Source organism: Ambystoma mexicanum, chromosome 2p (assembly GCF_040938575.1).
Source record: "Ambystoma mexicanum isolate Mex_15411 chromosome 2p, UKY_AmexF1_1, whole genome shotgun sequence".
In the NCBI taxonomy this organism is placed as follows: domain Eukaryota; kingdom Metazoa; phylum Chordata; class Amphibia; order Caudata; family Ambystomatidae; genus Ambystoma; species Ambystoma mexicanum.
In genome coordinates, this window is record NC_090923.1 from 828,543,237 (window position 1) to 828,569,732 (window position 26,496).

Consider the following 26,496-nt stretch of genomic DNA (forward strand, 5'->3'; position numbering starts at 1 on the left):
TAGACCCAGACATGACAGCTCACTGTCGGTAATACTGAGGGCAGGAGCTAGCTTCACGTTGACAGTTACATATGAAAGGCTGTGGGTTTCCGGTCTCCTTTGTTAACCTCTGCAGCAAAGCCCCATGTGGACCTGTTTGAAGTACCCTCTAATTGGGATGTTAAATGATGCCACCAGCTGCAGGGCCCAACAAAAGAGCAGGGCGGATCCATGGAGCCTTTGTTAGTTAATGAGGCTGGCCATGGAAGGGGGTGGGAATGCTTGGTCCTCCTCCTTCCTGGAGATGACAGTGTACTCCCGACTGTCACATTCCAACTAAATACGACAGGGTGGACTGCTCCTGTAGGTTGTGTCCACAGGTCTGTGCGTTTGTCGTAGCGTGAGCATAGGAAAATGTGTGTGGATTAGCCCTACACATTTTACTGAGGTTGTTCTACCATCATTCCATTTAATTAAAAATGTCAAAAAGCCCAGGTGAGCGCACACCATCCATGTCCATCACTCCATCACCATTACTCCTTTCCTGGCCAAACTCTTGGACCCCTGAGGTTGTTTCTAGACAAGTCTGATCTATAAAAGACTCGTCAAAGCAGGTTCTCCCCTGCTCATACAGAACAATCAAAGACCAAAGACCAAATCGACAACCTTCCTCCAGGCTTGGCCGATAATCATTCCTTTGCCACTGGAACTTTACCCTCCCCCTTAAGCACTCGTGCAACCCCTTCTAAAGAAGCACTCGGCCAATCCTTCCTCTCTAGCTATCGCCCTATCTCCATCACTCTTTCCTGGGCAAACTCTTCGAAAAGTTGCCCATCTCCCAGCTTAATCTACATACTGAATCGGTTGGTTGCCTTAGTGACCACCAGTCTGGCATCAGAGCTGCTAGAAGCACGGAAACTGCTCTCCTGAAAACAAGCAAAGACTTGCTCTCCAATCTTGACTCTAACCTCCCGTCTGTCCTCATTCTCCTCGATATATCTTCTGCTTTTGGCACAGTCACCCATGCCATCTTGCTCAATCGTCTCTGCGACAACCTTGGTATTACTGATCAGGCCCTGGCTTGGTTGACCTCCCTCACCGACCGACCCTCTCAGGTCCAACTGGGGTCTTTCCCCTCTTGTATCTCTCTTTCAAAGTGTGGTGTTCCCCAGGGGTCTGACCTCTCTTCCTGCATCTTCAACCACTACCTGGCAACTCTTGCCCACCGCATCGCTACTTTCTGCTCCAAATTACAATGATATTGCGGGTGACTCAGCTCCCTTTCAGGTTGCCCTTAGCCACTTCTGCTTCTTTTCTCATACCAGACTGTCTGGCCGCAATTCAGGAATGGCGTCCCAAAAATGATCTCTGCATTAATGCCAGTAAGACCGAGCTCCTGCTCATTGGACACCCGTTCCCTCCTTTCCCCCTCCCTCTCTGGCTGTCCACCCTGGGCCCTCTACCTGCTCCTTCCTTTGCGGCTAAGAACCTTGGCGTCATCTTTGACTGCACCCTCTCTCTCTCAGACATCTCTAAGAAGTCAAACTATCAGCTGCACCTCCTCACAGGTATTCTTTCTTTTCTCAATTTCCCCCAGAAGCTCACTGTCTCCAGAGCTCTGGTCATCTCAAGGCTGGACTATTGAAACAGCCTCTTTCTAAATCTTCTTGCCTTTACTCTACAACTCATCCAGAACAGGACTGAGACTTTGTTGGCCTCAAGCCCAGGGATCGCATCTCTCCAGATCTGAAATCTCTTCACTGACTCCTCGTGGCTGCCAAGGATCAACGTCAAGACCCTCTGCATCATCCACATGGTTTGCTGGGGCCTGGGGACGCTCTACTTCCAACTTTCTCTTCCAAAACCTCTTCCTTCTCGAGCTCTCCGCTCATCCAGCTCCAACTCTCTGAGGTGGAGACGCTTCTCCAAGCAGAGAGTTGGCGGCAGATCTATCTCCTCGGCTGGAGCCTCCCTCTGGAACAGCCTCCCTGCCTTTCTCAAACTTGAGCAGAACCATCTCCAATTCTGGAAGCAACTCAAGACCTTCTTTTTCGCTTCCACTTTCTCTCTTCCTTGTCCCTGCTGATGCACCAGACTGCTCCGCGCACTGGTCACCCTCTGAACTCAGGCCCAGGCTCCTGCATGTCCAGTTGCCTTGCACTGCTTCCGGGCTCCGCAGCACTTGTCTGTATCTGCAGCCCTACAGTCCCTTTTCTCTGCACATAGGAGCCACCCGCTGGCTGCAATTGTGAGTTACCTGCACTGCACTTGCACTTTCCCCTCCCCACTGGCACTTCGCCTTGTGCGATCTGAATGACACAAGCCTAGTATTTTGTCCTCCCTTTGTTTCCCCTTCCTTGTCTTTTCGCGCCTAGAAGCACTTGTGTACAGAGGCGTTATAAATGCTGCATCATATATCATGTGGATGGTCGAATTCCTCACATCCACGATAAAGCACTAGTCTTCAAACTGTGAGGCTGAAACTCTCCCTTCTCCCCCACCTCTCCACCTTATAGGCCGACAGGACGTCCAGCAAGGCAGGAGGCTATATTCAAAAGTAGGGTGGCTGCTTTTATTAGAACATAATTAGATCCAACTTTTAGAGGGGCCTCACCAAGACTATTTTTACTCCAGTGGGGGCAAAACATTAAAATGTTTGGAAGCCCCAGGCAGAGGGGAATTGCCTTCATCAACTGCAACTAGTAACTAAAGAAAGCAGCTCCCTGAAAAATAAAAATGAGGACAAAAAAAAAAAAAAAAGTCATGTTGTAAGCTACTAGAAAGGCCTGAAACACACACAGCACACGGGTACCAAGAGTCAATTATCATTAGCCAATGGCTAGAGTAAAATGTGAGGCCTCTCTTAAGGACAAAATACGTTACCTCATATTTTATGATCATTAAGGGTTTCTGAAGAACCAAAAACGTGAACCACATTGTATTGGCTAGTGTCACGACCGCAAGATAGGCCGGCACTGCCTTTGTCAGGAGCAAGGAGCCCAAGCTAGGAAATCCATGTTACACTCAAGAAGAAGTAAATCAAAAGCATAATATTTGTGCAGCAAATCCTGAAAGTCACAAATTACAAAAATCCAGCAATTCGGCGGGCATGTGTCACTTTCAGTCCGTTTTCCGCCAGATATTTCCCAGAGGGCTGTATTTGTTTTCCTGATTGGGCTGTTATTGTCTAGGCTATTCAGTTGAATAACTCCTTTTGAAATTGTGCTCGGACATCACTTCCCGTATTCGTTTCCACCAGCTGTGAGCGACAATGACGGGTAAGACACAAAACAACGTAGACCTTCCAGGCTTCCCCACATACGAACATCTTCACCCACAAAGAACGGTGGAATTACTTCGATTATGGCTGTTCCAAACATGGCAGGGCCTAGATTACAACAGTTCTAAATGCTGTAAGGTCCAGTATTACATGCGGGACCAGAATGGTGGGAGAGCTCCTGCTGGAGTCCTGGGAAGCCTGTCAATATGTTCCACTACACAACAAGGCACACCCTTTCCTCACAAGTGCGTTTTGTGAAGAATTTAGAATCCCTAGACAGAGCCGTGTGGTTTTCGCGTCGCATATTTCATGTGTCATAAAGTGTCACCAGAATCCCTCCAGGCGATTATGTCACGGTGCGACTGCTCATAGCCTTCCACATCTAAAAGGAAGGAACGTGCAGTATAGGTGACGCAGAGGTGATATTTGAGACACGGAACGTCTGTCTCGGCATGTGATGTTAGGCAACTGTCTCGCCCTTTGCCTCATTTGCTCAATTCGTAATTGGGTGACGTAGACGGATGATATCAATTACTACTTGTCAAACGGAAACGAAAGGCAGCCATATCTTCCACCATACGTGAAAAATTGCCTCTTGGGCAATCCTCAGAAATCACCACCTTGTCGTGGGGGGATTCCAGTGCACAAACAGGATTTAAATCCCACCCGTTGGTCACAGTTGTACACTATTGCACAGAGCCAGGAAGCCCTCCTCTATTGATGCATGGATGTGGGCATGGCACACGGGCAGGGTGTCAATAACGGGTGACGGGATGGCGACCTGCCACAAATCGCTGCCCATTGTGAACGAGCCAAGCTCGCCCTTCGAAAACACTGAGTGCTCCCTCATTCGTTTGCTGCAGCTGAGGCAGTTCTCCTGGGCGGGCTTTCTCTTCCCCACCTTGCATGTCCAATGGGACGTGCAAGGCCGGGGCATCTGCTACTTCCGCCTTGCATTGGCCAGTGGCGGCTGGTGAATTTTTTTTACTGGAGGGGCGTAAATATTTGTCCCAGATATTTTATTTATTTATTTTAGCATTTATATAGCGCACCGAACTCGCAGGCATCTGGACGCTTATCTTAAAATGGTTGGTTTCAAGGTTTGCTTAGGAAGTAGTTACATCAAACTTACAAATAGGTTACATGGTATAATTACAGAAGTAGTTGCAGCATGCAAAGTGCTTCAGATGTAAGTAGGAGGTGGTAAGGCAGTACAGGCTGCCAGGTTAAGTCAGGTGGTTACAAGGCTTCGAATGGCATTTAGGCAGCACGCCGCTACCGGTCACATCAGGTAAGTTACAGGCCAGGATTGGGTGAATGGGTAGCGTAGGCTGCTAGGTTAAGTCCGGTGGTTACAAGGCTTCTGATGGCATTTAGGCAGCACGCCGCTACCGGTCACATCAGGTAAGTTACAGGCCAGGATTGGGTGAATGGGTAGCGTAGGCTGCTAGGTTAAGTCCGGTGGTTACAAGGCTTCTGATGGCATTTAGGCAGCACGCCGCTACCGGTCACATCAGGTAAGTTACAGGCCAGGATTGGGTGAATGGGTAGCGTAGGCTGCTAGGTTAAGTCCGGTGGTGACAAGGCTTCTGATGGCATTCAAGCAGCACGCCGCTACCGGTCACATCAGGTAAGTTACAGGCCAGGATTGGGTGAATGGGTAGCGTAGGCTGCTAGGTTAAGTCCGGTGGTGACAAGGCTTCTGATGGCATTCAAGCAGCACGCCGCTACCGGTCACATCAGGTAAGTTACAGGCCAGGATTGGGTGAATGGGTAGCGTAGGCTGCTAGGTTAAGTCCGGTGGTTACAAGGCTTCTGATGGCATTTAGGCAGCACGCCGCTACCGGTCACATCAGGTAAGTTACAGGCCAGGATTGGGTGAATGGGTAGCGTAGGCTGCTAGGTTAAGTCCGGTGGTGACAAGGCTTCTGATGGCATTTAGGCAGCACGCCGCTACCGGTCACATCAGGTAAGTTACAGGCCAGGATTGGGTGAATGGGTAGCGTAGGCTGCTAGGTTAAGTCCGGTGGTTACAAGGCTTCTGATGGCATTTAGGCAGCACGCCGCTACCGGTCACATCAGGTAAATTACAGGCCTGGATTGGAGGAGTGGGCAGCGTAGTAAACCAAGGTCAATTCTGGTATGATACAATCATGTAATGGGTGCGGTATGCAGACTGGCAGAATCACACTTTGTGTAGTAGGGGCTGTGGCAGTCTTGCAACTATAAAGGGCGAGAGTGTAGGTATACGGGCTAAAAATATTACATCTTAGGTAACAAGTCATATGAGGCCAGGCAAGTTACGCGGGCATCATAATACAGCAACAGCGCATACATACAGACTAGCAAAGATCACACCACAGGTTATAGACTGTAGTGGTCGTGAGGGCATCTTACGGCGGTCAGTTAAGAGTAAAGCATGGATATGTAGAAAACATTTTAAGCAGCATTTCTGAGTTCAACCATTGGGGAGAATACACAGTGCCAATGAAAAGAGTTTGATGAGCTGATGTCAGGCATCGTCGAGGTCCGAGATATCGCTGGACACAGACCTAAAATGGGGAAGACACCAATTGAAGGGTGCATTAAGACAGTCAGGATACAATACTGGGGATCCTGTTCACAATGCAGGAGACCGCTGGGTAATGTCCAGGCAGCCGTAACACATCCTAGCAGCTGCATTCTAGAGGGGGCAGCTGTACAGGTAAACTTCCGGTCACCGGAGCAGAGTAGTGGAGGCCAAACCGGTAAAGTTGATGTCGGGAGAGCGGCGTGGTTCAGTAACGCACATTAATAGCCGGTAGGGGCAGTTGAGGTTAAAGTGTCTGCAAATAACGGTGTGCAAATAACGGTGTGCTTGCCGATGAGATTGTTCCTCTGCCGTGTTCAATGACGGTCTGTGATAGCGATGGCGTCAGGGGGGCCGAAGCGAGCGAAGGCAGTGTCGCACTTCAGGCAGCAGAGATAAAGGAGGGCTATAAGCGGGAGGGTGCAGTGATCTCAAAGGGTGTGCACAGAAGGTGAAGGAAGCCGTAGGTAAGCGTGGTATAGGACACGCTGGCCGGTATGGCACGTCTGACGGCTTGTAGAGCGTTGCTGTGGTTACCTTAGGAAAAACATGATGCAGAGGCGAGATCTCGAGGGCCCCACGGCAAGTTCTGAGATTCAAAACCTGGAAGACGTGCATTCCTAGAAGGCGTCGCCGGTCGGATGGCACGGGCCGCCGTTCTGGCAGGGGTGGCAGGATAGCAAGGCATGTAAAGGTTTTCAGAGGTGCGGCAGGTATAAGCCTGCTTGCAGATGCACTGAAGTATATCCCACCTCATTCACGCACGTGCCACCGTTCTTGCAGACAGGTGTGCTCTGCGCAAACTCGTTGATATCCTGCTTGCACAGGTGGACCCATGTTAGCCATTAAGACCCCATATATGCCAGGGCGAGGGGGCCCGCACCACTCTTGGGGGTTTACGCGGGGCTTCTTGCCCCGCAAATCTTTTAAATAATGGTGCATTTTAGAGCAGACTTTTTTGAAAAATTGGGTCAGAAGCCGAACAGTTTGCCATTGGATTTTGTAGGGTAATTCAGGAAAAAAAAACAATAGATCAAGTCACTAACAGTGCACGTGAGCATTTCTCCAACACATTTTCATGATGGCTTTTCCCCACAATATGTGCCAGTATAACACATTTTCACACTGGCTGTGCCCATACATTGGCACACTCCAATTGGCTTTACCATTAAAAATCCATGCCAAAGTATGAAAACACGTCCACACGGTCTGTACTAAAATGCCAGACGAGCTTAACACTTATGTTTGCTTTATCAAAGATGCCAATTACAAAATGTCATATCACAATAAGAAGTGACTAGCCTGGCCGCATTGCGCAGGAGAGCCTTTGTGGCCTGCAGTAGGGAGTAGAATCCGAACAAGGGCTTAAGGTAAGAGCAGAACTTGGTTATGTATGAATATATGGTGTGTTTGAAGGAGCCAGTGTATGGTGTATATGGGTGCGCATGTGAGGATACTGGCATATATTGGTGTAGCCAGCGTGAAATGTATGGGCACAGCCAGAGTGACAATGCTTTATGTACTGGCACTGGCATGTATTGTGGGAGAAACTCACGAAATCCTTGAGAAATGCATCGATGCACTGTTGGTGACTTACTGGATTTTTCCATGAGTTGCCCAAGGAAACCCATCGTGAAAAATTGGGTAAAAAGCCATACAGCTTGCAAAGAGTTCAGTATAATCAACTATTCTAGCCCATTTGTCAAAACATTTCCTGGGGGGGAAATCCCCCCTCCCGAATTCCCCTTGTTGATTCGGGCTCCCACACTATGCTCAATAGCTGTGGGAAATAGGTATGCCCCTCCAAATAAAAAACAAATTCACCTGCAACCACTGTTTAAAAGTCCTTTGAAGAAGTCTAACCTTCTCCCCCACCAGACTAAGCTTGGTAATGTGTCAGACTTCTGGAACAGCCTGTATATCATCTCTGAATCGCTCTTACTCCATCACTCCACCAGAATGAGCAACGAGAGCCATTAAGGGCTCTCAAAACTTGGCAATTCGCCCAATAACCCTCACTGCTACAGAACTTAGAAACTCTTTGTGCTGTCACTCAGAAGTCATCTATGTAGCAAGTTGCCTCCAAATTCAAGTCTCGTATAGCTATACCTCGAAAGCTCATATGCAGCATGTGGTATCTTTGCACAGGGTTATAGGGTCCGTGATCTTTCATACTGAGGTGATGGGGCGGGGGGGGTACCGTTCAGTGGCCTATGATAAGGCTAGGATTTTGTTATGGTTTGTTTATTGGACACTTTGCCGAAAGCAAGATGGGTAATTGTGTGCTGGGGTGGCGATCATGGTGTAACATTTGTTGAGGTCTGGTCAGTTGTTCTTACACTTCCGAATACAGGAGTTGGCTGCAGTAGGGATGGGCGTTGTGCTGTAGCAGCTGACCAGCAGTTGTGGGATGCCAACAACCTCAAAGTTTATGTAACTGAGCAGCAACCATTTAACACGACTTTCTAAAATAGAAGCCAGGCCTTGCGGTACCAGGCGTGGAGTTCCGAAATAGCTCATCGGCTCTCAAAGGACTCCCTGGTGTTCAACAAGTTCTTAGCCTCTCACGTGAACTAAAACATCATCGACCTCGGAATACAATTCCCATCCCAGTCTCAGATTTACACAGCCAGATCAGAGGTTAACCCCCAAATCTACTTATCTGTACAGTCTCAAATTGAATGCAGCAAGTGGGGATGCAGCGGCGGATGATATGGCTCCACTTTGCCGTTTGCATCCACGCAGCACTGTGCATGGTGGAAATGCCGCTGGGCATCATCAAGAGTATGTGGTTATGTGTCTATGCTTTTGTATTGCGCCAAACCGCCACTGTAGTAATTTCTAAGCATGGTGCCGGGAAAGGCCCCATTTCATGCAGTGTTAGCACAGGGATACAGGGATCCAGTGACTGCCCATTCCACAACTATGGAATTTTGAGGTACCTTCGAATGCCGGGGGCATAAGTCCCACCGCTGGAACCATTATCGGCCGGGATATACTAGTGGCTCCAAAAGAGCCGCTTACGAAAGATCCTCAAGTTGTAACTTTTAGTAACATTAAGCATCACTACCACTTTCGTGTCGATGGTCCATAGAATCATGGCTCAGACTCGCTTCACCAACTTCTGAGGCGAACACCTTTGCCACTCCATAGCGACAAATGCTACACGGTGGTGAACAATGTGCTCTAGAAACACCTAATAATTATTAACTCTTCAGTCCTACGATGCAAAATTGTTTTGTAACATTGCATAAACGTTTCACTAATCTAAATGTTCTTTTGGCTATTACAATAATGCAGTCACCCCCCCCCCCGCCCCATTTCCCATGAATCCCGGCACCAGGGAGTCCTTTGGGAGCAGATAACCTATTCCCGAGCTCCACGCCTGCCCCCCACAAGGCCTTGCTTCTATTTGAGAGGGTCACGTTGCGTAGCTGCTGCAGCTCGGTTACATAAAGTCGTATTATCAAGCATTAGCGAGTTGCTCTGTTATAGAGCAATGATTGCAACCTTTGGCTCCCCGGATGTTTTGGACTACCACTCACTTGATCCATTCCCATTGACAATGTTTTCTAGGGTTGATGGGAATTGTAGTCTGAAACATCTGGAGAGCCGAAGGTTGCGGTGAAAGAACAAACCTAAAGCTGGTGTGCTCTACCCACCAGACATTTGGAAGCCTTCAGGACGTTAATCCTTCGGTGCATTGTATGCTGGGATCTGGTAAACAGGAGTGTTTAGAGTTTATTTGGGCCACACATTCCAGTTGGAGGAACAGTGGCCTACGCAGAGGGCTTTGTTAAAGAGATTACCCATTCCTGCTTCACTATTCACACAGCCAGGCGAGGGGTAACCTGCTTATCTGTATAGTTTGATGAGAGGTGTTCTAATCAGAGCAGACTACTTGGATCCGCAGCCCTGCTGCCGGTCTCCTGTTTAATGGTTTGACACAACACAGCATTCGTTAGTACATAAGAACTTCGTGACGTGCAACTAAAGTAAGTTACTTGAGAAACTCGTTGCTTGCATCTAGAGCAGTGCAAAGCGTGTCGTGCCAGCTGTGACGCCAGGCGGAGCCTTTGCTGCTGCAAGTATCTAACGCTGGTTGGCAATATTTTTAGGATGCTAATGTCATACCATGCTACAAATATTGGCAACATGATCCCCTCTTTTTGTTAATGCTGGTAGCAGCCCACGACTGTTGGTAACTGCTCCAACCCCATCCCATCCCTAATCCAGAAGGGCATCACTGACCAGACCTCCAAGGTTGCCTCCACCACCACGATCAAACGTCCAACACATAATCGCCCACAATACACTGGAGGAAAATCCTACCCACCAGAACAAAACGAATGCCACACAACTGTAAATTCTCCTCTGCATAAAAAGGTCTCACAAGTTACCACAAACCCCGAAACGCTTTACAGCGATACAACCGGCTGAATAAAAACAGTCTGCTGTTGCCCCTGTGACATGCAGGTTCAAATGGACAAATACAATTGCACGGGCTTAACTCACTGCGATATCTTACAGACACGGGGTACGAAATGGCTGATAGCTATTCAGCGCCTGCTTCTAAAACCAACAGTTAGCAAGCGCTACTTTCGGCGCCCCAGACAAACCAGCATGTATATGGGAAATTAACTCCGAGGGTTGGAACATTTAAATAAGAATGAGCAACACATTTCATTATAACGCATCATACGTAGGTACACAATTACTCTGTGCATCCCGTGTGGACGATAGATGTGCAGCGCGCAGTGTACTCACTTCTGGTTCTCCAGCAGTAGCCCCTCCCCACTGGGCGATGCCCGACACCCAGGAGCTGATTTCAGCGCCTGCTTATCACAGCTTAACTTCGACTCCTGTGCGTGCTCTCAAATGACTCTTCCTGCCAGGGGAATGGGGTTTAATGTCGTTTAAAGTTCGTACTGCAGATGCAACAGATGCAGTGCGGGCAATACACTACGGCCAGTTTCCTGCCGGGGCAAACTGGAATACTCCCACCCTAGCTTCGGTTCACAGGTGCCCTCCCTCTTACCACACCCAACATTGGAGGGACCACAACAGACAAGCAGAAGGCCTGGGGCTTAATCCACACTTACACCCCTCCCCCGTTCAACACCACACACGTCCTCCCTACCAGTGGGTGTCCGGCCACAACAGGGGCCGGACACCCACAGCCTTACAGCTTGCGTCTTCGTCTAGACCAGTTATAAACGAGCGACCCAAAAGGGTTGAGTGCAGCCTCACACCTGAAAAATCACGATAAAACAAAAAAAATCCGGACCAAACCCTGGAAAGAGATGTCAGAAACGTTGAGCCTGGCCCAAAAATTCGCAAACATACAAATCCCGGGACCAGTGACTGCACCAATAGGGGTCTGTGGTACACGCACGGGAGGGCAGTACAATCAACGGAGATCAGGGGGGTAAAAACACCGCCAAGACGACACTGGAAATGAACTGATAACCAGCAGAAAGATACACGCCTCGAAATCTATGCAAGAAGGTGGCCAAGAAAAGTAGGCGTTTTTAAAAATATAGGTGCAAAGTCTCGAAGATAAACAAAGTATTGAAAAAGCCAACAGTTTTGGCTTTGTGTAGGTCTGGGATATGCATTTGCCAGATACTGTCAGAAGGGTACCAACTGACCATTAATGGTAGCAGCTGGAAAATGGTGCAAACACCTGGAAATGTGATAACAGTGACTGGCAAATACCAGTTGGAGTACAAGACAAAAACTGTTGGCTATGCAAAAGATTCTTTTTAACAGAAATACAGTGCAAGGACACGTGTACTGGTTACACATCGAGTGGATAGCAGCACACTTGCCACCAGTAGTGCATTTAAAGATCCAATTAAAGCATCAACCCACTGAATACTGCATTGAAATAACAGTGGCAGGCAATTCAGCACAACGTTTGATGTTACTGCTTAATAAAGCCAGCCCAAAGAGAAGTAGGTTTTGGCCGAGATGGGGCAGGAAGCGGCTTATAATGGCTATAGGGATTAGTATGGGCGGTTAATGGATGGAAAAATAACCAAACATCCCTTCTCATATCCTATCTCCCGTCAATAAAATAGTTTTGGCTTATAGGTGGTGCAGCCAAACTAATAAACGCGTGTTGATTTAGTAAGGAGAAAAGTCAATAATGAAGGAGTAGAGTCCGGGATCTTGAAGGAGTCTGCAAAACGCACGGAACTATTCCCGTGTGCAACGAAGGGACGTGTTTACACGAGGTTTCGAACCAATTCCATACACACATGAAATCACAGGGGCGTGCTGGCCGATTCCGAGAACTTGCTGCGCTTAGGGTGGAATGCGAGGCCCCCGGACAGTACGGCGACGGAACTGCTTCAAAGTTCTGTTTACAAATCTTACGGGCTGAGCCTGGGAGAGAACTGCGGGGCAGTAGCCACTAAAGGAAACAAAGTACGCTTTCTTCTGGCAGCCCCAAAATTTGCGGGGGCGTTTGCAGCGATCAAGAGTCATAATTATTTAATTGGCGGCCTTTCATACGTGCACTTTTACTTTAGGTTATACATTTGTGAATAGCGATGTGAATTTTACAAACTACGGGCTTGTGCAACCCGACAATACATACATACATTGTGTGTGTACAGATTTCTGTAATGGTTCATTGAACCAACTGACCTTACGCTGACTTACACGGTCGGTCGGCTGGGCACCCGTTAACATTTGCTAGGAATGTACAGTATACCGTGAACTCAGTACCCCGGCACCACCTGTAAAGGAGCAGCGAGCCAACCCCCGCCCCTCCCACCCTTTATTACACGGCACTGCGAATTACACAACAGGGGTACCTAATGACACCACGTTGGAACAATTCTCGTGAGATTTTATTGAGCATTTAGTGAACCTGGTTTATAGTTATTTAGAGGAACGTCACGTGGCAAGGTGTTCAACAACTTAAGGGGAGTGTAAGCTAGCCCCGAACCCCTGGTCTTTTCCAGACCTGGCAACCCTGCACGGAAGGTTTTGCGCGTGCCATGCATTACTCCGTTTACGTGCGTGACAAGGTCAAACAATACAGGGGCTATGCAATAGTGAAGAGCGGGGAGGTACAAAGCAAATAAAGCACATACTCCTTTCTTTAGGGTTAATAAACGGGCAGAACTACGATATAATTCATCAAAGGATCTATAGTATTTGCAAATTGCAATTCTATTTAGCTATTGTGTGATATGTTGTCACCTCATAGACGCAGTTACGCACAGCCTGCCATAGCTCCAGTTTAATGACGATTTTTTTTCATTGCATAACATTAGCCCTGGTATTTCACTTGCCTGCAGCTGGGGCGCGCGTCTTCTTCTCCGGGTCCGGGTGCTCCTCGAGGCTTCGCTCGCCCTCTGCGGCCCGTGCCGCCTCTGCTGCTGGGAGCCGGCCGGGGCAGACCAGGAGCCGGATTATGCTGCGAGGGTGTGCGCGAGCTCTACACAGCACAGGCAGCTCAGAGGAGGGCCGTTCCCGCCCGCCCGAGCTCTGGGAGTCCCGGGGCCCTGACGTCAGGCCGCTCTCCAGGCCCGCTGCCTCCGCCCCCTGCTCTTCCTGTGAACCTTTCCTTCACAATGCTCTTAAATCACAAATACCGCGCCCCTGCCGTGCTAATCACCAACACGGAGTCATCGTTTCCTTCCCCACACAGACACAGACCGCTTGATAAGTTGTCACCGTCACACACCCCGGGGCTTGATCATGTGGGGTGCTCGGTATGCATGCGACTGTTTTTGTCCTATGCTATTTGATCGGAGAAACTACTTTTTTGACACGTTTGTCTGCCATCCTCGTTTAGTTGTTTTGGCATTTCCCCTCTCCTAGGTCTTGTCAGTACGCTTTGGCTAAAGCACACGACATGTAGTATTTCGTGATGGGGCCGAGACCCAGGTTGGCACACCAGAATAGCATTACAATGTCGATCTGCACTGCAGGGCCAGCAGACTAACTCTTTTCATTCACATGTAACAGTAGCCTCTTGACAGTGACACTCTGTTATGGAATAACCAACTAGACAATTATTTTTCTGGAGAAACGCACAGGCTCTTTGTCACTTTCCATATAAAAAAGCGTACACGTTTTTCGAGAAGAAGACGTTTGAGTTTGGAAACATTTCTCATAATTAGGAAGTACCCAAGCGGGCAAGGAGGCTAAATAAATATATCTGAGTTTTAAATGCCGGTACCCCGACAGCACCGCCAAGGCCTTGCGTTCAATCTGCGAATATCTCTGCTCGGTGACCCACACAGCACAAATGGTGTATGCTAAGGGTCTTTCCTCTCCCTTTTCATCTGTCAACATGAGTACAGCTCCCAGGCCAAAAGGGCTAGCGTCCACCACCACTTCTGATGAGACTGCAGGGCCAAAAAACACCATGGTGTCTTCCGCCGTGAAGGCCCCTTTTACATCCTCAAAAGCCGCCTGCTCGAGGGGACCCCCCTACCAAGTGGACTCCTTCTTCGTCAAGCTCCTTAGCGGCTCCAACCTTGTGGCAAGGTTCTTGATGAACCGGCCAAAGTAGGTAACCATCCACAGGAAGATTTGGCCATCCGTCACATTCTCTGGGGTCCTTGCCTCCATGCGGTCTTTGACCTTGCGGGGGACCGTGGATCCCCCCTGAACACAAATCTGAAGAACTTGATGCTAATGCGGAGGTACTCACACTTTTCTCGGTGCAGCGTCAAACCCAGAGCTTGGATCCGTTCTAGAGTTCTCACCAGCCATGTCATGTGCTCCACATCAGACTTGGTAAAAACCAGGATATCGTCACTGATGTTTAGAACTCCTTCCAGGTCGGCCAGGGCTCCTCGTATTAGGTACTGAAAAACCTCAGCAGCTGACGACACACCGAAGTGGAGCCGCTTGTAACTATACAGCCCCTGGTGTGTCATAAATGTATAATACCAACACTCTGGATGCAGCACAACCTGGTGGTACCCCGCCTGCAGGTCCAGCTTCGAGATGAACCTCATGCCCTGCAGCTCCGCAATGATGTCATCAATGGTGGGGGTGAGGTGCCTCTCCCGCTTGATGGCCTTGTTGGGGAGGCGTATGTCGACGCAAATCCTGACTGAGTCCCGTTGTTTGGGCCTGTGGGCGATCACAATGGGTGACACCCATGGTGTCGGGCCTTCCACCTTCTCGATGATATCGAGATTCACAAGACTGTCCAATTCCTTATCCACCAGATCTCGCAGGTGAAATTAGACTATTCGGTGCTATCGGCTGGATGGGTTTATCGATGTGTAGCCTCACGGGCTCGCCTACCATCTGTCCAATTCCTGTGAACACCGCCTCAAACCTCTCGAGGACTGCCTGTGACTGCCTGTACATCCTCCATGTACACACTGTAGGCAAAACTGACAATGCCAAGCGCTTCAGCTGCTGCATAGTTCAGAAGGGTGTTAGTGCTTACGTCCAACACGAAGAACCGCACCCTGATAGACGTGTTGCCATGCGCGACCTTCGACACAAAGGCCCCACCAGCGGGATGGGTCTGTCTCCACCAAATGTGAAAATTCACAACTTTGACACTGCAGGGTTGGGGATTCTCTCAGCGATTCATAGTGTACCCTGGCCATGACATTGAGCGAAGCACCCATGTCCACCAGCACCGGAATTGGCGATCCATCCACTTGAACCATGCACTTCAGCTGCTGCCTGCCCTGGCCTTCTGGACGCTCATGCTTGAAATAAAGAAGATGTTTTCTTCATCCTCCTCCTCCTCCAGGTCCTGGATGTTTCCATCCTCTTCCTGATCTACCACTGCCACGTTCGGCGGACATTGCTGCCTGGAAAATCCAGCCCTGATCGCCCCCCTCTGGGTGACCACCGGCAACGGGGCTCTGCACATTCGAGCATAATGGTCCATCGTGCTACACCGCCCACAGGCCTTACCCTTAGCAGGGCACTCAGTGGGATGCAGCAGATCATATCTGCACCTCAAACAAAATTCGGGCCTCCAGGTGAACTTGTCTCTCTGCTGCGTAGCTGGCTGACATGCCCCGCTCGCACCTTGGCCCCCGGCCAATCGCACACACCTCTTCCAACCTGGCAGGGTGAATTACTGCATCCATTTGTGATGCCCCCATCTCCGCCACCTCATATGACTGCCCTAGCTCCAAATTCGGGGCAGCGTAAGGCCTGGCTCTCGAAGGACTTGGCGTCAGGGTTTCCCCGACACACAGCCCTGGATGAGTTGGTTTGGGATCATGGCCTGCTCATTATCCATGGCACAAGCTATCGCCATCTACCGTAGGCGTCCATAGAACCTATCGAGAGATTTGTTTCTTTGCTTGCACTGCATATCAAAATCTCTCGTAGTCCACATTAGCTAAGGGCATGAAATGTTTGCGCAGTGCATCTTTTGCAACAGCATACATAGCATCCGCAGGTTCCAGTGACTGAAATATCTGGTTCACCGCCGGACCAGCCGAGTATAGCCGTGTCACCACCTTATTGTCTTCATCCGTTTCTCCCGTGGCCCTGAAGTAGATGTCCATTCGATCAATCCACGACTTCCAGCAAGGGCACAGGCTCAATGGCGCCCCCAAGACATCAAACTCAGGCATGGGTGCTAGCGCACCTTGTTGATGCAGGTCTCGGGCACCCCTTGGCACGGCTGGCAGACCTGCGGCAGGCTCTGCATCTGCCTGTGCTTCATCCCCCATGTTGGTGAGCGCACAAGCACCCCAATAAGTTCAGGGCCATAACACACGTTGTATTAAAATGATGGCCAGTCCAGAGTCCAGCACCACAGATGCTTGACTTCCTCCTCACCACCTTCCACACAACCACCCTTCCACACACCAGAAAGGCTGTTTCAAATATGGAGCACAGCTAGGATATTAGGACTTCCCCAGCTGCACCCATTAGTGTCCATACAATAAGAGTCACAAAGTAAGAAAGCTGGAGAGTGGCAAATGTGACCACCAGCGTTGCGTTGTTTCTTTCAGCTCATCCATCTGGGTGACGCAGCGAGAAGAGTGTGAACACATTTTTCTTTCTTTCTATGGGTGGAGGCTTCCGATTCTCCCCCCCTCCCAATGATGGTCCAGCCCCATGCAATCGTGGGGTGTCCAAAAAGCACTCTTAAAGCAGCTGCAACCTCCCCCACCACGTGCGGTACAATGGCAGCTGAGAAACACAGAGCACACAGACCCCGTGGCCAGAGAAAGCAATGTAGACAGAGTTGTCGCCTACCTCTCACCGCCGCATGGCCCCATGGGTCTGGATTTAGCTAAGAGCCAACTCGTCGCCAGTGTAATGAGGGAGTCCCAGGGTCAGGACCTTCCGTTCAGCATGGACCCCCGACCTGTCACGCTGCTCTGCCGGAGAACACGTGGCAATGACCCTTTTATTCTTCAACCGCACGGGACACAGTTACATCGTGCACAACTTAAAGGGGACACCACACTTCCATAACTTAGTTGTTCATTGTGAAAGTCATCATGCATTAAAAGTAAAACGTTTTAGTCGATCCGTTCATAAATTCTTGAATTCGATCTTCGGATAACTTTTGGTATCATTTGCTATTTGGGGTACAGGTTGCTCTGTTTATTTTGAAAACGGGGGATGCGTTAATATGACCACGTTTCGTATTTGATCGCTTGTGCATTGATTTGACTTGGTTTTAACTAATTTGTTGTGTGATTATTAATTATGTTTGTACTTAAAAAAAATAATAATAATAATTGTGTTTGTATGTAACAAGTATTGTATCGTATGCTGAACTATTAAAATTGTGGAAGGTTTTTGAAAAGTCATACCTGACTAAGGGCCCAAGGCAAAGGGCCGCTCCTGAAGAGGCAGCTCCAGTCCGTGTTTGCCCGTGTTTACCCGTGTACTCCTGTGAAGCAGGCAGCCGTCAACCAGCAGTGAATGATAAGGTAAGTGTGGTCTGGGTGGGGAATACAGCAATTACTGCATTCCAGTAAAGCCCTACCACTCATATCATCTTACATAGCACAGCACACCCATGTTAGCCGGATAGCAAGTTGTTTTGCAATCACTGTTGTGTCCAGTGTTGGAAATGGAAAACATTTATTGGGGGAACCGTCCCTTCTTAGGAGGGGCAGGGCTTTGGGAAGCAGGGGGCAGGGCCGAGAGGCTTGGCCCTCAGCCAGGTTGCCCAGCATATCTCTCTATAGAACCCATCCTTGGTGGTTTGCATAAAAGTGAAGATCATTATGGGAACAATATAATGTCCACAATGTGAAATGTTACACATGTCTTATAGGGATTCCTTAAGAAAGCCTTTTAAGCGAATAATGGACTGTTCTGTTTTGATAGGTCACAATATTCATCCTAATAAAGAGATGTCTGTAAAATGCAGGGCATGTATACCAGTTTGAACAGCTGCAGAACTGTATGCAAGGCTTCAGCAGTTTCTATATGCAGGCTGCAGCACTACATGTTCACAACACTTGTGAAAGAAGACTCGGCAGCATTAAGACTCGACTGCCGAGTCTGATGAGGCACAGGATCTGCGTGAGTCATGTCTGGCACCTCCTGGGTCTGGAGGATGGAGCGGGGCTCCGGCAAGACATTTTTTGCCGGAGCGCCGCTCTGTCTTGTTCCGGCCAATTTCCTGCACTGGCTGTGTCCCAATTTTAGGTAGTTCACCATTTACCGCTGTGTCCCAATTTTAGGTGGTTCTCCATTTGCTGCTGTGTTTCAAATGTAGGCACTTTTCTACCACTGTTCAGATATCTCAAACGTAGGTGATTTGTAGCCCATACTTATTATTGAGCCATATCTTTCACTTAGCCCATCTGTGTTAGGAAGTCTTATCTCGTAGTTAGGTCGACTGTGTTAGTGAGCAGCATCTCGCATTTAGCCATTTCTGTTAGTGAGCCAATCTTTCACTTAGCTTATCTGCGTTAGCTAACAATATCTCGCACGGACGGACCAAAGGGAACACATCACCCCTGGTGGAACCCGTAGGGCTGGTAATTGCTGCATACAGAATGTACAACAGGGTAAGGGATATGGGAAAGAGGTAGTCAGCACAGTAGGGGTAGGAAAGGGTACTGCCACTAACCAACCCTACTAAAACACACCCTTCTGCATATACGTCTCCAACACTGAACTAAACACAACCATACCTCTACAGCACAAAAAAACCGCAGGCACTTTACTACACCACAACAACTAAACAAACCAAACATATCCTCGCCCAATAGCACATGGCAGCCACCAACGAAAAACAAACCTACGCTCAGTGAACAGTGCCAACCGAATTGAACCTGCCAACAGCACATCACAGCTCTCTTGCTCTTCTCTACCGCTCAGTCCTACTAACTTACACTCCTCAACTCTTGCTTTACAGATCTGCCAGAGCACCAAGAAACCATGCAGGTTACAACAGTGTGCAGCATAAGAACCTTTAACATACCATAGCATAACATTAAAAAAACCTACTTATTTTAGTTGCAAAGGATGGACATGCGTCTGAGTCTGTAAGGCGTATATTTGTATGCCTGGATCTTTAAATTGATTTTTATAGAGTGTACACGTAGCTTGATATGCAGCAGTGTGTTCTACGAGAGGGTTGTATGATTGTACATCATATAAGATGTAAGAGGCTGCACCCACTCTGCCCCCATAGGGGGGCATCAGAGGTGAAACTACCATAGCCACAAGCCAGCTCCACTACTCCAGCAGTAGAGGCAGCTAGTAATGTAGCAAGGGGTGAAGATAAGAGCATGCTGGGTAGCTGGCTTCTGGCCAGGTGGCTTTTAAACTTCCTTGCAGCAAAAAGGGAAGTCTCCTTTTAGTTTGGGCTATTAGGTGGCGCTTAAGCCAAAATTATTGCATTGGAGTATAGAGAAGGGGGCAATACACAACTTGTGGGTGTTTTGAAGTCATTTACCCACCCATTGACTGCCCATGGCCATGCGACTCCTTATGGCCATTCTCACCCACTACCTGCCCATCCCCACCCAAATAACTCCCTCCTGGAAGCTCTCTGAGCTCACACTATCAAGGAATAACATCAAGCAGCTTGCCAGTGTTTTTCCTAAGAAGTCTTCTGAGAGTTAATGGCTTAATTGCAGCTGTAAATTGCTACTGGTGTAATAAAAAGGTCTTAGCCAAGCGTGCCTTCAGTCATTTGATGCATATCTCTTCCTTGCATTGACAGGGTAGGGCCTGTCTGCGCCCTACCCTTCGTTCACTCTACAGCTGCAGCACCAGGAGGAGCAGGCAGGAGCCCCCCCCCTAGCTCACTAGTCATGCATACAGGGGAATTGTCCCACCCGTGATGGTGAGAAGCATTGCTCGGAACCCACCAGCCCCCGACCTCACTATATTGCTGAAATTACGCCCGCAATGCATCTAGCTAATTGCAGCATGCTTTGCCGAATCTAATCCGACGTCCGACATTGTTCCGACGTCCCACTGCAGAAGTTCGCCATTACCAGCAACGTGGTCAATGGCTGCCACACTATTTACAAGCTTGTGGCACTGCTAAGGGCATCCACCCAGCCGACGGATTGATTGGCTGCTCGACTTCTTTTACAGCCCCCACCTCCGCCGTCAGGCGGAAGCCACAGCAGAAGTGCGCCGCAGAAGGGCCCAGCAAAAGAGCCTGTCTGCGCCTGTCCGTGGCCGAACGCCGGCGGCCGTCCTGCTGTCTCTGTAAGTAGCTATCTATATGCAACCTCCTACTGAAGTATTCATATGCAGACCCTTCAGCTTTTAGCGATTTTGCGATCCCACAAAATACTGCGAAAACAGCAGTTTTGTGTAAAATGCCGCGAAAATGGCTGTTTCACGCAAAAACAGCACCTTAAAAATTTTTTTCCAAAAAACATTTAAAAAATGTATCTGCAAAAATTACCGTTTAAAAAAATAATTACTCAGGGTGGCAGGTTATCAACTTTTTTTTTCCGCAAGAAATGAAATGCACCAACACATCTCATCACTTACGCCCAAAAAAAGAGCAGCCCAATCCACAAGAGACACATGAATTGGCCATTTTATATGTGCGCCCATTCAGATGGCCTTTTTCACCTCCTTGATCAAATAAAGTGGCGTTTCTGCCAATTTAAAATCGCATCACTCATTTACAAGCAAGATGCACTTTTAAATGTGCAGAAATTGTAGGCAACCCTACGCGCACGGGATGTGGGGGTGCCACTGCATGACAGGGTCTTTCCTGACCCTATCATGCATTTCTTTTAAGGTATGAACCGCTGCTGTGTTGCTTGCATTTCTGTTCCTCAAACAGGATAAAAATGCATTTTGTGGGTCGCATTTTACAGTGTCAGGCCCCTGAAGGGCCTGTCCCTGTGAAAGGCACTGGGAGCTTGCAGAACACTGTTGGGAGAGTGAATCTATTCAAGGTACTACCCATTTTGATGACAAAAATCGATAGAATGGTATAATTTGACCTATTTTGTCCAGTACTATTTGATCGATTTGTATAAATTCTGAACATGTGTTGCGGGGGTGTCACCTGCTCCCCAAGTTCAGTATTATTTGGGTTAAGGGGCTGCAGGGGTATTCCCCACTTCCTCAAAATTGGAGGCGGGGACAGAAAAAAAAGAAAATAACAAAAAAAGGACCCTGCGAAGTCGGATCCGATCCACGTTAGAGGGACGGATCTGACAACGCAGGGTTGCAGGGGAAGCTGCAGTGACCAAGCAGTTAAGTAGGAGAGGGGGTGGTGGTGAAAGATACATTTTGGGTTGTTTGGCTGAAGTGCAAATCAATTTGCGGCGAAATGGACTACGGTCAATTCCACTGCAAATAATTACACTTCGGTCAAACAACCCAGAACACCATTCAAGGCAGCTTGCCAGCGCACAATTTGCGCTACAGCTCAAGCCTGTGGAAATGCGCCGGTCACCTTTGAGAATAAGGTGACCTGCTCATTTCCAAAAATGGGTTGTCTAAAAATAGCATATCCTCGGCTCTATTTTTAAATGCCCCATTTTTTGAGGATCTGGGTCAAAATCTACATTAAAAAAAAATAAAAAAACTTACACTATGAGAGGGAAAGGAGAGCGAGGGAGAGTGATGGGTGGGATGTGATGTGATAGGCAAGAAAGCAGTGGGCCAGAGGAGGAAGCGCTGCACAAGAGAGCAGAGGAAGCAGTGATGCGGTGGGCCCGAAATCTGAGAGCGAGCGGAGTTACAGAAAGTAGAGGGAGCGTGTGGTCAGTGAGCCAGAAAGTAGAGAGGAAGCGGTTGGCCGGAAAGAGGCAGTGAGCTGCAGATTGGGAAATAGGATGAGGGAAGAGTGCAATAGAATGGGAGAAAGGCTGCAAGATGCAGAAGCAGCACAAAAGAATGAAGCACTGTATATTGCGGGAGGAATTGAGTGTAAGGTGTGAGTTGGGAGTATGATTTGGAGTGTGGCAGGGGCTGGGCAGTGCAAATTGTGACTTGACAGTGTGACATAGCACATGAGTATTTGTGTGACAGAGTGAGAGGTTCAGGAATTCAAGTTGTGATGGGAAGTTGGTGAGATGTGTGATGTGTGTTGGTGAGAGAGGTGTGTGGGTGTTTGGGGGATTGGAGAACATAGAAGGGGAATATTTTCAGCATTACATCTGATAATGATCAATTTAGTTAATACTATTAAATAGGCATGCACATTAAACCAAAAATGTAGCCAAATCAAACACTGTTCTGCCAAGCCAGAGACATCTGGGACTGTTACTATTAAATTAATACAAAAGATACATAATAATGATATCCTGGCTCTCTTATAGCCTTGCACTCTGCCCATTTCCTGCAATGTGGCAATCTTACACCCACCAGTTAATAAAAAATGTCCCACAAAAATGCTGCAATAAATAAAGGTTTGTGCTGCAAAATTTGCCATTTCATGCCGCAAAATTTGCCATTTCATGCTGTAAAATCCTGGAAGGTCTGCATATGCAAAACATACTGAATCCATATGTAATCCATATATAATAACTAGGTTAACACGGCCATCCTGCTCAGATATCTCTGTGCACTGTCTAGCCACCTACAAGTCCATGCACCAAGACCCAACTCTCCAAACCCAGTATCTCAAAGTGATGCCACTCTGCTCTCACAAAAAACTTGTAATCTGTTCTGATACTTGACACTTGCCTCATACATGCTCTATAATTACACTGCTTTTAAAAAAGTAACAGTCGCCTCCTGCTACCACCCAAGGCCACTGTTCAAGACATTCAAAGTATATGACCATATGATCTTTTGACCTGGCCATAATTGGGATTAGCCTCTCCACAGGCCTAATTGCTCTGTTACTATGCAGAACTAGCCTATCTCTGTATACCTACATGTACTAGCCTAATTGTGAATTACCTATTCTGAGTGCCTATCTGTATTAGCCTAATTATAAATTGCCATTCTGAGTGCCTATCTGTACTAGCCTAATTATAAATTGCCATTCTGAGTGCCTATCTGTACTAGCCTAATTATGAATTGCCTATTCTGAGTGCCTATCCACAGTAGCCTAACTGTGAATTACCATTCTGAGTGCCTATCTGCACTAGCCTAATTATGAATTGCCTATTCTGAGTGCCTATCCACACTAGCCTAACTGTGAATTACCATTCTGAGTGCCTATCTGCACTAGCCTAATTATGAATTGCCTATTCTGAGTGCCTATCTGCACTAGCATAACTGTGAATTGCCATGCTGAGTGCCTTTCTGTACTATCCTAACTGTGAATTACCTATTCTGAGTGCCTATATGTACTAGCCTAACTAGTACTTAACCTGAATGACCTCACCAAGTGGACTAGCCCATTGTGAATTGATATGCCTAACTGCACTGTTTTCTTATGTAGAACCAGCCTAGTCTCAATACGTTAACTCCAACCTGAACTGTCTACCATATCTATGTTGGAGTAACTACTGTAAGTCTACCTGCCCCCCACACTGTCGTTGGTGGAAAGCCTATCTGATCAATGTATAGTAAACTGGCATAGATAGAACTGCATCTACACACTACACTATCACTCTCCAGCACAAATATATCTTCATGTGTCCTGCCTGACAGCACCACCGCCCCAGCGCACCTCACTCGCCTAGGCATCTTTCTCCTCACACTCGCACTCTGCTCCATCTGCTGCATGTCACTCACTCACGTAGACCTGGTACCAACACTAGACCACAATCTCACCTCATTATGCCCACTACGAAGCACCACGCCCAACCCCAACACCATCAATACCCAAGACCAACCCCTCCTCACTCATAGGCTTTGCAGGCTCAGAGCTCGCACTAAGCTACACATCACTCACCGCAGCACCCCACCCACTAACGACCAAAGAAACAACAGACTCGGCTCTCGCACACCCACACTGGCCACACACTCACTTCCCACACAACACAATTCGTACACCACCACCAGCACTACACCTAGCCCCAATCCCTTAGATCCTCACAATCGCACACTGCCCACACCCCCCGACCCAAACCTAAACATTTACACTCAACGGCCACTCACACCATCCCACACAGAACTGAAATGTGCGCTTTTTAACGCCTGTTCTCTCCCAGCACATGCACTGGAGATCAATGATCTTATCACCACCCTTAAATTTGACCTACTAGCTATCTCTGAAACTTGGCTTCCCGAAGCATCAGGCCCCTCCCTCGCCCTTGCCCTCCCACAAGGCTACTCCATCATGAGACAGGACCGTAAGACATCCAAAGGTGGAGGTGTAGCCCTCATCCTCAAAGATACCCTTTCCGTCAGACCAGGTAACCAACCCTGGAATGACAATGCTGACCTCCTCACTGCCAAACTCTCTCTATTCCGCCAACTGTACAATAAACATCATAATCACCTACAGGCCACCTGGCTCACCACCAGACTACCAAAAACAACCTTTAGGGAATAACCTAAAAAACTCTACCAAAACCATCCTTCTCAGTGATCTTAACCTAGGCTTACTTGACCCCAAGGACAAAGCAGCTGCCTCTCTAGCCAAAGATCTCTCCCACATGGGGTTCGGACATAAAATTAATGCACCTACAAATTACAAAGGCCGCTCTATCGACTGGATCGCTGACCACAACTGCACCATATCGAGTATAAACATCTCATCCCTCCCATGGATAGACCACCACCTCATCCAATTTGCCATTCCCAACACTCCTAGTCGCAAGGTACTTTCGCATGCCCCAGCCGCCAAAGCCAGAAGCTCTAAAAAACTAAACAAAATCAACCTTGCACCGCTTCTCGATATCCCTGAACTTAAACCACCATTTAACAATGATCCCATCTCTCTGGCTAACACCTACGCACACGTGCTCACCCAAGCTATCAAATCCATAGCTCCCCTTGAAGACAAAAAAGAGAAATAAATCACTGCACTCGAACTCCTGGTTCACGGAAGAAGTATCTGTGCTTCGTATTAACAAGCGTCAAGCATTAGCAAAGTGGGTATCATCGCCCAATCAATCCTGGCTAAATTAATTTAAAAAAATCTCAGCCACATACAAAAAAGCAATTTTTCTTGCCAAATCAGAATCATACAGCCAAAGAATCTCTAAAGCTAACTCTACATCTAGAGAAATCTTCTCCATCTTTAGAAATCTCACTTCCCGGCTAATACCCTGGACCAAATCACTAAAGACAAAGCCTGGTGCTCTAGCATTCAGGACGCCCTCATCAACAAAGTAAAAATGCTACAAGACAAAATAATAGTCCAGCGCAAATCTCTACCCAATCAGGACACCCCTCATCCACCCCACCAACCTAAACTTCCAGCTCAAATACCCCCCTTCGTCTTCAGAGACGTTACAGAGGCTGAAGTCACCAACCTACTCAAACATATCAAACCTTCCACTTGCAAAGGGGACATCTGTCCACCTACCAACATTAAAGATTGCGAAGACTCACTCACAGCAATCATCACAGCATTCATCAATGCATCCTTCTCCACTGGAATCGTACCACAAAGCCTTAAAGAAGCTTAGGTACGCCCTCTCATAAATAAAACCACCCTTGACCCCATCTGTCCCAACAACTACCGCCCCATAACCACTGTTCCATTCCTCCTCAAAATACTCGATAAAGCCGCTCACATCCAAATCCAACAATACCTGGAATCCAATGCCATCCTAGGAAAAAGACAATCAGGCTTCCGTAAAGGCCATGGCACAGAAACCGCACTCTTAGATCTTAAAAATCAAATGACTAAAATAATGGACACTGGTAAACCAGCCCGCTTGCTCCTCCTCAATCTCTCTGCGGCGTTTGATCTTGTGGACCATGATATCCTCACCTCCCACCTTTCCAATGCTGCCCACATCTCTGACAAAGCCACCTCGTGGATAACTTCCTTCCTAGAAGGAAGAGTCATGAAGGTCTACTCTGACCTAGCCAACGCCGCTCCCACCACCATCAACTGTGGAGTACCCCAAGGCTGCCCCTACCCTCTATAACCTTTTCACCAAACCACTTTTTGACATGCTGCATGCGCACAGCATAGCATACACCAACTATGCAGATGACACCCAAGTCCTACTTCCACTCACTGGGAAACGCAACTTTGATGCTGAAACCCTCCTCCAGATATACACCACCATTCAAACCTGGATGGCTATCAATGGTCTTTGCTTAAACGGGAATAAAACAGAGATTATCATCCTGGGCCCCAAGGAAATTCTCTCCAACCTTGACAACCAATACACTC

The 26,496-nt window shown here is 48.1% G+C and overlaps 1 protein-coding gene across 2 annotated transcripts in view; it reads right to left on the reverse strand.

Moving 5' to 3' along the window:
- Nucleotides 1-13,389, reverse strand: part of LOC138566840 (cdc42 effector protein 2-like) — an 86,021-nt gene extending 72,632 nt beyond the window's left edge. For both annotated transcript variants that reach the window (XM_069644533.1, XM_069644534.1), the window contains exon 1: nucleotides 13,136-13,389. The gene's annotated coding sequence lies outside the window, so the exon portion shown is untranslated. The remainder of the gene's footprint in view (nucleotides 1-13,135) is intronic.
- Between the last annotated feature and the right edge of the window lie 13,107 nt (nucleotides 13,390-26,496).